General features: G+C 43.4%; 1 protein-coding gene and 1 long non-coding RNA gene across 3 annotated transcripts in view; one reads left to right on the forward strand and one right to left on the reverse strand.

The window, feature by feature from the left end:
- The window catches only part of LOC149456432 (uncharacterized), an 81,062-nt gene extending 75,671 nt beyond the window's left edge, over positions 1-5,391 (reverse strand). Inside the window, exon 1 of the long non-coding RNA XR_016313889.1 lies at positions 5,306-5,391. This is a non-coding gene — a long non-coding RNA (uncharacterized LOC149456432). The remainder of the gene's footprint in view (positions 1-5,305) is intronic.
- Positions 1-10,027, forward strand: part of COQ8A (coenzyme Q8A) — a 133,937-nt gene that overhangs the window by 35,319 nt on the left and 88,591 nt on the right. The window contains exon 1 of one of the 2 annotated variants that reach the window (XM_089685103.1): positions 5,496-5,603. The exons of the other annotated variant lie outside the window; for it this stretch is intronic. The gene's annotated coding sequence lies outside the window, so the exon portion shown is untranslated. Of the gene's footprint in view, positions 1-5,495; positions 5,604-10,027 lie in introns of those variants that run through there. 2 annotated transcript variants of the gene reach the window in all.

A 10,027-nucleotide genomic window follows, 5' to 3' on the forward strand; every position in this document is an offset into this window, starting at 1 on the left:
AATGATAGAGACAGAATATCAACCAAAAATCCAGAAAAAAAACACGATACAAATGTTATAAATTGAGTTGCAGTTCAGTGAGTAAAATAAGTATTTGATCTCCTACCAACCAACAATAATTCTGGCTCCCACAGACTGGCTTGGCTATGTGGTACACAGATTGGTCCTGTCAATTTAAGAAGGTGCTCCTAAGGACAACACGTTGTGTATAAATGACACCTGTCCATAGAATCTCTTCCATTCAAACCTCATCTTGCCATGGGTAAGACCAAAGAGCTGTCAAAGGACGTCAGGGACAAGATTGTAGACCTGCACAAGGCTGGAATGGGCTACAAGACCATCAGCAAGAATCTTGGAGACAACTGTTGGAGTGATTTGCAAATGGAAGAAATACAAAATAACCATCAATTGTCCTTGGTCTGGAGCTCCGTGCAACATTTCACCTCATGGGGTAAGGATGATCATGAGAAAAGTGAGGGTCAGCCCAGAACTACATGAGAGTAGCTTAAGAATGATCTCAAGGCAGTTGGGACCACAGTCACCAAACCATCGGTAACACAATAGACCACCATGGATTGAAATCCTGCAGCGCCTGTAAGGTCCCGCTCAGTAAGAAGGCACATGTATAGGCTCATCTAAAGTTTGCCAATGAACATCTAAATGATTCAGAGAACGATTAGATGAAAGTGCTGTGGTCAGATGAGACCAAAATTGAGTGCCTACTCGTATTAACTCAACTCACCGTGTTTGGAGGAAGAAAAATCTTATGACCCTAAGAAGACCATCCCTACAATCAAGAACGGAGGTGGAAACATTATGCTTTGGGGCTGTTTCTCTACTAAAGGTACAGGCCGGCTTTGCTGCATTGAGGGGCCAATGGACGGGGCTGTGTATTGTAAAATCTTGGATGAGAACCTTCTTCCCTCAGCCAGAACACTGAATGTGGGTTGTTGATGGATCTTCCAGCGTGATAATGACCCAAAACATACTGCCAAGGAAACAAAGGAGTGGCTCAAGAAGTACATTAAGGTCATGGAGTGGCCTGGCCAGTCTCCAGACCTTAATCCTATAGAAAATGTATGGAGGGAGCTGAAACTTTGAGTTACAGTTCAGTGAGTAAAATAAGTATTTGATCCCCAAGCAAAACATAACTTATTACTTGGTGGAGAAACCCTTGTTGGCAAGCACAGAGGTAAGACATTTCTTGTGGTTGGTTACCAGGTTTGCACACATCTCAGGAGGGATTTTGGTCCACTCTTCTTTACAGATCTTCTTTAAATCCTTAAGGTTTCTTGGCTGTCTCTTGGCAACTCAATTTATAACATTTGTATCATACGATTTTTTTCTGGATTTTTGGATGTGATTTTTTTTCTGAATTTTTGGTTGATATTCTCTCTATCACTTAAAGTACACCTATGATAAAAATTATAGACCCTTCATTTCTTTGTAAGTGGGCAAACTTACAAAATCTGCAGGGAATCAAATAATTATTTTCCCCACTGAATCCCATAGTTTGTAGATGCTATGGCTTTCACGCAAACCAATATATGCTTATATTTTTCTTTTTACCAAAGACATGTAGCAGAATACATTTTGGCCTAAATTTATGATTTTAGATTTTTAAAATTATTTTAATTTATATGTTTTATAGCAGAAGGTAAAAATATTTTTTTTCAAACTTTTCAGTTTTTTTTCGTTTATATAATAATAAAAAAAAATCCAAGTGGTGATCAAATACCACCAAAAGAAAGCTCTATTTGTGGAAACAAATAATATAGATTTCATTTGGGTACAGCATTGCATGACCACTCAATTGCCAGTTAGTCCTCATGCACACTGGATGTTCTGATAAAGCTGGTAACGTTAGCTGTGTAAAGTCACATTAAAAACATGAGTTTTTCAGCTTTTTTTAGCGTTTTTGCATTAGCGTTTAGCCACGTTTTTCCGCATTTGCATTTAGCATTTTTTCTGTCAAAAAAAAGTCCAAAAATGCTGGTTTGCAGCGTTTTTCAGCGTTAAAGCATTTTTACAGCTAAAAAACTCCTCTAGAAACCCACTAGTTCTGGGGGTTTTTTTCCAGCCAAAAAAACGTTGATTACAGTCTATGTGTGTATGGACACATAGGATAACATGCTGGGGAGTTTACTGGCTGTAGAAAAAAATGTCAAAAGCCAAAAACAGCCGCTGTAAAAACGTCAAGTGTGCTTGAGGACTTAAAGTAGCATAAAATGGTGAGGTCATGAAGGGGGTAAAATCCTCTGGAACTTACGTTGATAAAGGAGATTTTAAGAGCATGGACCACAGAGTTGCTGACCTTTTCATCTTGTGTAGTTCTTGGCTGTGATCACAAATGTCTGACACAGATTAGCCCCTGTTGGCCTATTTGTTACATGGTTACATGAGTGCACTAAAAATAGTTGGTTGAGCTGCAGTTTTACCGCCCCGTGACCAACCAGCTGCAAATTACCATGGCTAGTGTCCATGTTAGTACACACCAAAAGATTATACAACAGGTTGGTTTGGCAGGCAGTACGGTTGCCAGATGGGATCCATTCAAGATAATGGTGTCAAGCTGCAAGCATGAGGCAAACACTTAGCTTACAATTGCACTGCAGTATCTGCAGTACCGCATTTATTATCCCTGTTCTGCTGTGAAAAAGAAATTCAGGAGGTGGCAGTATTGCTTACAGAATGCCTCTACCTCTTTGTGAAAGGCAATCTACTGCAAATTGCTTTTCAGAAAGTGTTGTTAAGTAAACGAGCCCTCATAGTCATTGGGTTGTCTGAAATGTTCTCTCACACAAACTATACACTCATCTGCATCAGCCCGGTTACTTTCAAGGCCAACATTTTTATGAATGAAAATAGAATGTGATTGTATCAAAATGAATGGATAACACACACACCAGGGGTGGACTGACCGTTTGGAAACTTGGGCACTGCCCGAGGGCCCGGGGTCAGTAAGGGGCCCCATGAGATGCCCCTGGTACCTTTTTCATAGGCTTTTTTGAGTTTGGGCAAGGACACGGGCCCCATGATCCCCTATTGCCCGGGGGCCCCATGAGTTGTCAGTCCACCCCTGACACACACCACTGAGGTTCATACACTTCAGGCTGTTCCATTTTTATTTTAGTCCTACAAAATAAGTCAACAGAGACTATGAAAAACAATCATTGCTGATTCAATCAGAATATCAAAATAATATTTCCTCAATCTGATCAATAGGTGTATATGGCCAAACGTTGGAGATGATACAGAAAATGCTCCAAAATGTGTATCTGCTAACAACCAATCACCTTGCAGCTCACATGCCTGTGCTGTATAGTTCAGAGGAGTTTGGCTGGTTGCTATAGGGTCTGGCTAAGCCCTGGTTCACACTAACACGACTTCCAAGCGATTTTGCTGTATGACTTCCAGCATGGTACAACTTCAAAGCGATCTTAAAAACTTAACCAATAAAGAAGCATTCCTATATGACTTTGATGGATCAATGTTTTTTTTCTTCAACACTCACCTCTCCTCCCTGGTCATCCTTGCTGCCTGAAAATGTATTTCTGAGCATAGCGGAAACACATGTTCCCACTTTCACACATAGGGCAGCCTATTCTCTTCAATGGGATGGCCTATCCATGACAAATGCCTCAAAGCAGCTCTAGTCCATTTTCAGTTGTGCAGTGTCAGATTTTTTTCTGTGCACATGTGCAGCCTGTTGTGTCATGTGGCAAAAACACACATCTGACATCCATGATTGGGGTGTCATTAAGTCCTCATGCATACTGGATGTTTTGATAACGCTGGTAACGTTAGTTGTGTAAAGTCAAGTTAACAATTTGAGTTTTTCAGCATTTTTGCATTAGCGTTTAGTGGGGTTTTTCCACGTTTATTGGCTTTTTCAGCGTTTTTTTGGGGTAAAAAAAAATTCCAAAAATGACGGTTTGCAGCATTTTACCGTGTTTTGCCACATTTTTCAGCATTAGAGCATTTTTTACAGCTAAAAAACTTCTCTGGAAACCCTCTAGTTCTGGTTTTTTTTTTCCAGCCAAAAATCACTGGATTACAGTCCATGTGCATGGACACACAGGATAACATGCTGGGAATTTACTGGCTGTAGAAAGAAATGTCAAAAGCTAAAAACAGCCGCTGTAAAAACGTCCCGTGTGCCTGAGGACTCACAATTAGGCTGCATTTACATCTGCATGTTTTTTGAATGCGCAGCAACCCACACAGAAAAACGCATTTGTAGCACATTTCAGGGATGTGCTACAAATGCATCCTAATGCAAGCAAGGCAAGCGCGATGCACATTTCTGAAACGTGCAGAAAAGCGCGTTTCCTGTGCAGGTTGCCACGCATTCAGAAATTCACAGATGCAAACGCAGCCTAAATGGTAATGCAAGTGCAACGCGCCTTACCTTGCGTTTTCAAACCACACAACAGAGCATATGGTTGCTGTTCGTTCGGAAGCACACAGGTGCGAATGGTAGCACAACGCACATTGCTGCATGGTTTCAAAATGTACGGCAAAGTGCGCGTTTTCTGTGTGGGTTGCCACGCCTTTGGAAACACGCAAGCGTAAGGAACACGGTCATGCATGGCAAAGCATGCGCTTTCTTGCGGGTTAAGACAAATGTACGACGTGCAGCTCAAGAATCGCCCAAAAGTAGTGCAAGATGTTTTTCTCGCAGTAACTTAAGTCGTACCAATTAAGACAGCACCATTAGATCTATGTGTTTTCACTTTACCTGAGATTTGACATAGACACAGAATGGCAGAAGTTGCTGAAAAATCGCTCTAGTGTGAATCAGGGCTGATTGCTACGGGCAACCTCCATTTTTCTATTTAGCATCCTCTGCACACACCAGCCCCACACTGCACTGTTTAAAATGAAATACTTCCGGCTGGTTGCTATGGGCAACCTGCATGCTTGTTGGCTGCGCCCTTTGCAAACACAGGCCCAGTTGGTTGCTATGGAGTCTGGTTGGTTGCTACAGGCAACCAGAAGTTCTATATTTAGCATGCTCTATACACACCAGCCCCCCTGGCAGTGCACAGTTGAAAGTCCTCTTGGTGGTTGCTATGGCCAACCAAGAGTCCTTTTGTCCGCTCATTCCTCTACAGCAGTACACAACTGAAGATTCAAAGGCCTCTTTCCAGTTGCCATGGGCAACCCGCAGTTTTCCACTCAGCTGTTCCCTCATATCCCAGACAGCCATACTGGGCTTCCACCAAAACTCCAAGAAACTTCTACCCCGAACTAAGAGCGAACACCCGGGACACTCTCCCCGCCTTCCTATTGGCTGGCCAACCTTGTTGTTGATCTTCCTTTGTCCAGTCCGCCCACCGAGTCAGCCCAGAGCCGCGGATTGGTCGATGCGGCGAGCGCACGCTCCGGCCACGCTCCTAAAACTGTCACCTGCGCCAGCCAATCGGCTCCGCTCATGGGACCTGGGCGTCTCGGGGTAGCCAATAGGCACGGCGTACGAGTGCGAAGGGGGCGGAACTGCAAGCGCCCGTGTGCGCGCCGCTGGTAAACACTGAGCGCCTCGTGTGACACAGAGGAGCGAGGAGGCGGCACAGTACCGGGGCTCTGCACTCCAGGCACGGGTAGGGGGAATGGACTTGTCCTTGAATTCCTTCTGTAATGTATGCAGTGTGTGTATAGACTGGCAGTGGTCTGCTGCACTTTTATCCCTGCGAGTGTTCTTTATTTCCTTGCAGCTCTCAGAGACTTTCCATGTGCACAGCAGCTTTACATTGGAGGTTAGGATGCATTGCAGAGATCTGGCCATACATGACTAGATGGTTGTGTGGAATATCTTCAGCTCATCTCACCTGCGGGGGATCTATTTTTTCTATGGCAATGGCCACATCAGACAGCTGGGCGGGCCGGGCCAGGTTGGGTCTGACCACCCCAGTCATCCAGGGGGCCAAAGGCAGGTCATACAGAGCCACATGCGCCCAATCAGCTTCTGTCCTGAAGGACCTCCAAGGGGAAAGAGGTGCACCGATGGCCAAACATCGCCATACACCTTCCAATCCGATTCTACAAACTCTTTCTTTAAAGCTGACTATACACTATGCAGTCTGACTGTTCAATCCCCTTTCAATCCTGCCATCAGTTTAGTAGGGCATAGACCAGATGGTTGGATACAGGTTGAATAGACTGTTTAGGTTGGTCCTCATGTTGTGTAGCTTTGGGATGTCTAAAGTGGATTGCACAATCACATTGTAAAGTGTATGGTCAGCTTTAGATTTACCAAAACGGTGTGATACAAAGGCCAGTCCATACAACTTGCATCAAACTGGTCAGGCCCTCGAACTACATAGTTGATAGATCATAAGGACCTGGTGCAATCAGATTGTACTGTGAAGATTATGAGGAGCTGGTGCAATCAGATTGTACTGTGAAGATTATGAGGAGCTGGTGCAATCAGATTATATGGTGTATGGCCAGCTTTAGATTGAACAAAGTTATGTAATATGAGGACCTACCTAGACTATCCAATCAGTTTGTCCCCAATGAGATCCATTCCGAAATAGTTTTTGGTGGTTCTAAAGGAGAATGTACAATCAGATTAAGTGAAGGGCGAGTTTAAGATTACCGCGGTCTGTATGTATCGACACCTTAAAGCTGTAGTAAACTTGAGGGGGAAAAAAAGCCCTTTCCCTGTGAGGCAATGTTCTAATGTGTCAGGATACATCACATCCTAGCACTTTATAAAAGACTTAACTTTAAATTCATTTTGGCATTCTAGAATTCTATTGTGCTGTAGAAGCTGGCGGATAGAGATGATGAAGATGTGGCGGTTAGTCCCCCCCCCTTTCACACTGATGCCCTTTTTGCTGTGCTAAAATGCACCAAGAACACATTAAAATCTTTCCTTTGAATCCTATGGAACTGTTCACATTAGTGCTCTGAAATATCCTGCACGCTGGATCTTTGGTCTCTGTTTTAGAAACACATCAAAAGGATGCTTGCCATTGATTTCTATAGGAAATGCATGAAAACACACCTGTGCATTTTTTTGTGACATATCCAAGTTTCACAAGTGCATGCAGGGAATCCAGAAAATGCAGCAAAAACATGTTAAAAACTATATGCACCAGTGAGAAAGGGCCCTTATTCTCATGCCGCCAGTGTTGTGATTTGGTGGTTTTTGTCCTGTGCCGTTTTTGGTCATTTTTGTAAATTCGTTTTACATTGCAGGGGCTCTCAATGTGTTCTTGTATGGGGTCAATTTGAACAGGTTCAATAAGAAGTGATGACCACCATCACTATAAGACAAGGGGACAACTTGCTTGTAATGAGGGGCCTCAAGTCCATCCCCTGACACCGCCAAAGGGCCACACATAATATTCAGTTCATACAATATTACAGAAAACTGTCCAGGAGTGTAGACATGCTACAAGAGATGGTTGGAGACTACGGACATACTACAGGTGACTAAGAGCATGCTCTAGGACAGGGCTCCCCAACCAGGGTTCCTCCAGAAGTTTCTAGGGGATCCATGAACAATTTTTCTAGCTCTCTAGAAATAGCTTTCTATATAAGTTCCCACTGATACCATTGATCATTTTTAGCTGCCTGGGGGGGGTGGGGGGTTAATTCTTGCCACTGACCACAAATGTAAGACACTGACCATCACACCAATGTATTAGGAGTTGTAGATTGTCCTTTTTAGCAGCGGTTCCCATAGACCAGAAAGTTATTTCAAGGGTTCCTCTGTGTTGAAAAGGTTGAGAGGCTGACCTAGGAGTAGTTGTAGACTGGAGAACATGCTGTTGGAGATGGTCATAGACTGGAGACACACTACGTGAGGCTGCTAGAGATCACCGCTATTACAGCCCTTCTACAGATCAATGAATCTCTGCTGCTTACAGCCCCTGAAAAGATGACATGCCACATTTGACATTTCTCCCACCAAGACCATTAAAGATCAGAGGAAAAAACAAATCCTAAAAAGAATGGTACTGGACCGCACATAATAAAGAGAGAAACCAAAGTGTTAAATACTAGAATCTTCTTTCACTGGCCTGGGTAAGCACCCAAACAGACCACTGTCAGTGGGGAGCCCTGAGGGCCACACCGCAAGTGCCAAATGCAGCTCCCGGGAAAGGAGTTGGGTACCAGGACCTTTTTTTAACATGTTTCTAAATTAAAAAAAAAACAAAAGCCCAAAATATAATATATTTCAGATTGTCAATCTTTAGATGTGGTGCCCATATTTATTATTTTTCCCCTTCATTTCCTGTGGTGATCCAGCCAGTGATACATATCCTATCCTAGAGTGACTGCGCTCTACTCTCACTTCTCCACTGAATCTATGGAGGGAGCCATGCTGACCACACAGGCTGGACTTCAAACATGTCTGACTCTGTTATAATCGCCATTATTTGGGGGTTATGAGGATCAGTAGTGCACAGAAAGCTGATAACATTGTTTAAAATTTCAGCTCATTAGAAGTGAGCCCTTCAATTATTTTGCAGGGGCAGTTGTAACTATTACGGGAAGTAATTACTGGGAGCAATGTGGGGCTTACAATTTGGATCTCCTTCAAAAAATGTTAGTTTCCAGGCTATCTCTGTCCAATACTTTAGTCATCACTGACCTGAACAAAGTGTGCGAACAAAAGACGCAATTCTGCGTATTGATAGTCAGCACTGAAGCCATCAGTGACAGCCAGGAAGCAGGCATTTTTTAGGAGATGAGAGCTCTTCTTGGTGCGGGTCTTCCATGGTCCAGAGCTGGGCGAATAAATTCAGAATCCAGCCTAGAGAAGAACATGCCTCACCGCAGGCTGCAGCTGAAAATGATCATTAAAGTAGTAAAGAACATGGAAGCTGCCATTGTAACTTTGTATTCTGCATATGCTGGCTGTCATGCTACCACTCCGACTTCAATATTGGCGTTCAGTGACAGGCCACTGGCATTTTTTTAGAAGGTGGTCAGCCATGGCACACCCCAGATTTCCCCCAGAAAAGGTTTCTTTTCAATGTTAGTCGCTTCGTGTGGGCAGCTAACATCTTCAGAAGGGGCCAGGAATGGCGCACTCCGGATTGCTCGTAGGAAAGGTTTAATAATATTTACGTTTTTTTGTAATAAATGTAGAGCAATTTTTAAAAATTCAGGCTGAAAAATCAGCTCAGTGCTTTTTGATAAGGAATAAAGTTGTGAAGGTGAAAAACAAGGAGTTGCTTGTGGAGGTCAGCAGTGTGACGGTTAATTTTTGTATTCCATGTACTGTTCCTTATACAAAGGATCCTCGCAGATCTGCCCATACCATCTGGAGGGGTGTGGTATGTTGTGTGTACAGAAACATGCTAGCTGCTTTTTCTGTTCTGCAGTTTTTAACCTGTGTGACTTCCAGGATGGAGACTTGTGACCAGAAGGAGATGACGTGCCCAGGCTGATATTATGGCAACTTTATCATTGCATGGACACAGATACAGTTTAAGAAGCAGATACAGTGAAGAGTACAGTTTTTTCTGTTTGGTTGGGTGACTTGTTGCACAAATTACTTGTTAGTCTCCTGGAATTTTTTTTTTTTTTCTTTCTTTTATAAACTTGGCACTTGGCCCTGGGTTAGTCACTGTTGGCAGAGTCTGGGTATAGGACTGATGGAGGGAGCTGTGAATCTAGGGCAGACCATTGTGTGTGTTGCTGCACAAGGACAGTTTCAGCAGTTCTGTCTCACACCGACACTCCGTAACTTTAGACTTGTGTGACTTGTTCAGACAACGGTGCAGTTTTTATGGTGTCACAGAGACCATGGTTTATTGGATGCCATTTTCAGCTACCTAAAATTGTTATTTTTAAAAAAATAAATATTGTAGGTTTACAAATGTATACTTACCTGCTTTGTTTGTTTGATGGCATTGCACAGAGCAGCCCCATTCCTTCTCTTCTTGGGTCCCACACTGGTGCACCTGGCTCACTCCCCCCACCCCCACTGAGTGCCCCCATAGCAAGCTGGTTGCTATGGGGCACTCGTGTATACTTGCTCCCAAGCCAGCTCTTTGTGTCCATT

Source organism: Staurois parvus, unplaced genomic scaffold (assembly GCF_062004578.1).
Source record: "Staurois parvus isolate SC_StPar_1 unplaced genomic scaffold, SC_StPar_1.0 ptg000362l, whole genome shotgun sequence".
In the NCBI taxonomy this organism is placed as follows: Eukaryota; Metazoa; Chordata; class Amphibia; order Anura; family Ranidae; genus Staurois; species Staurois parvus.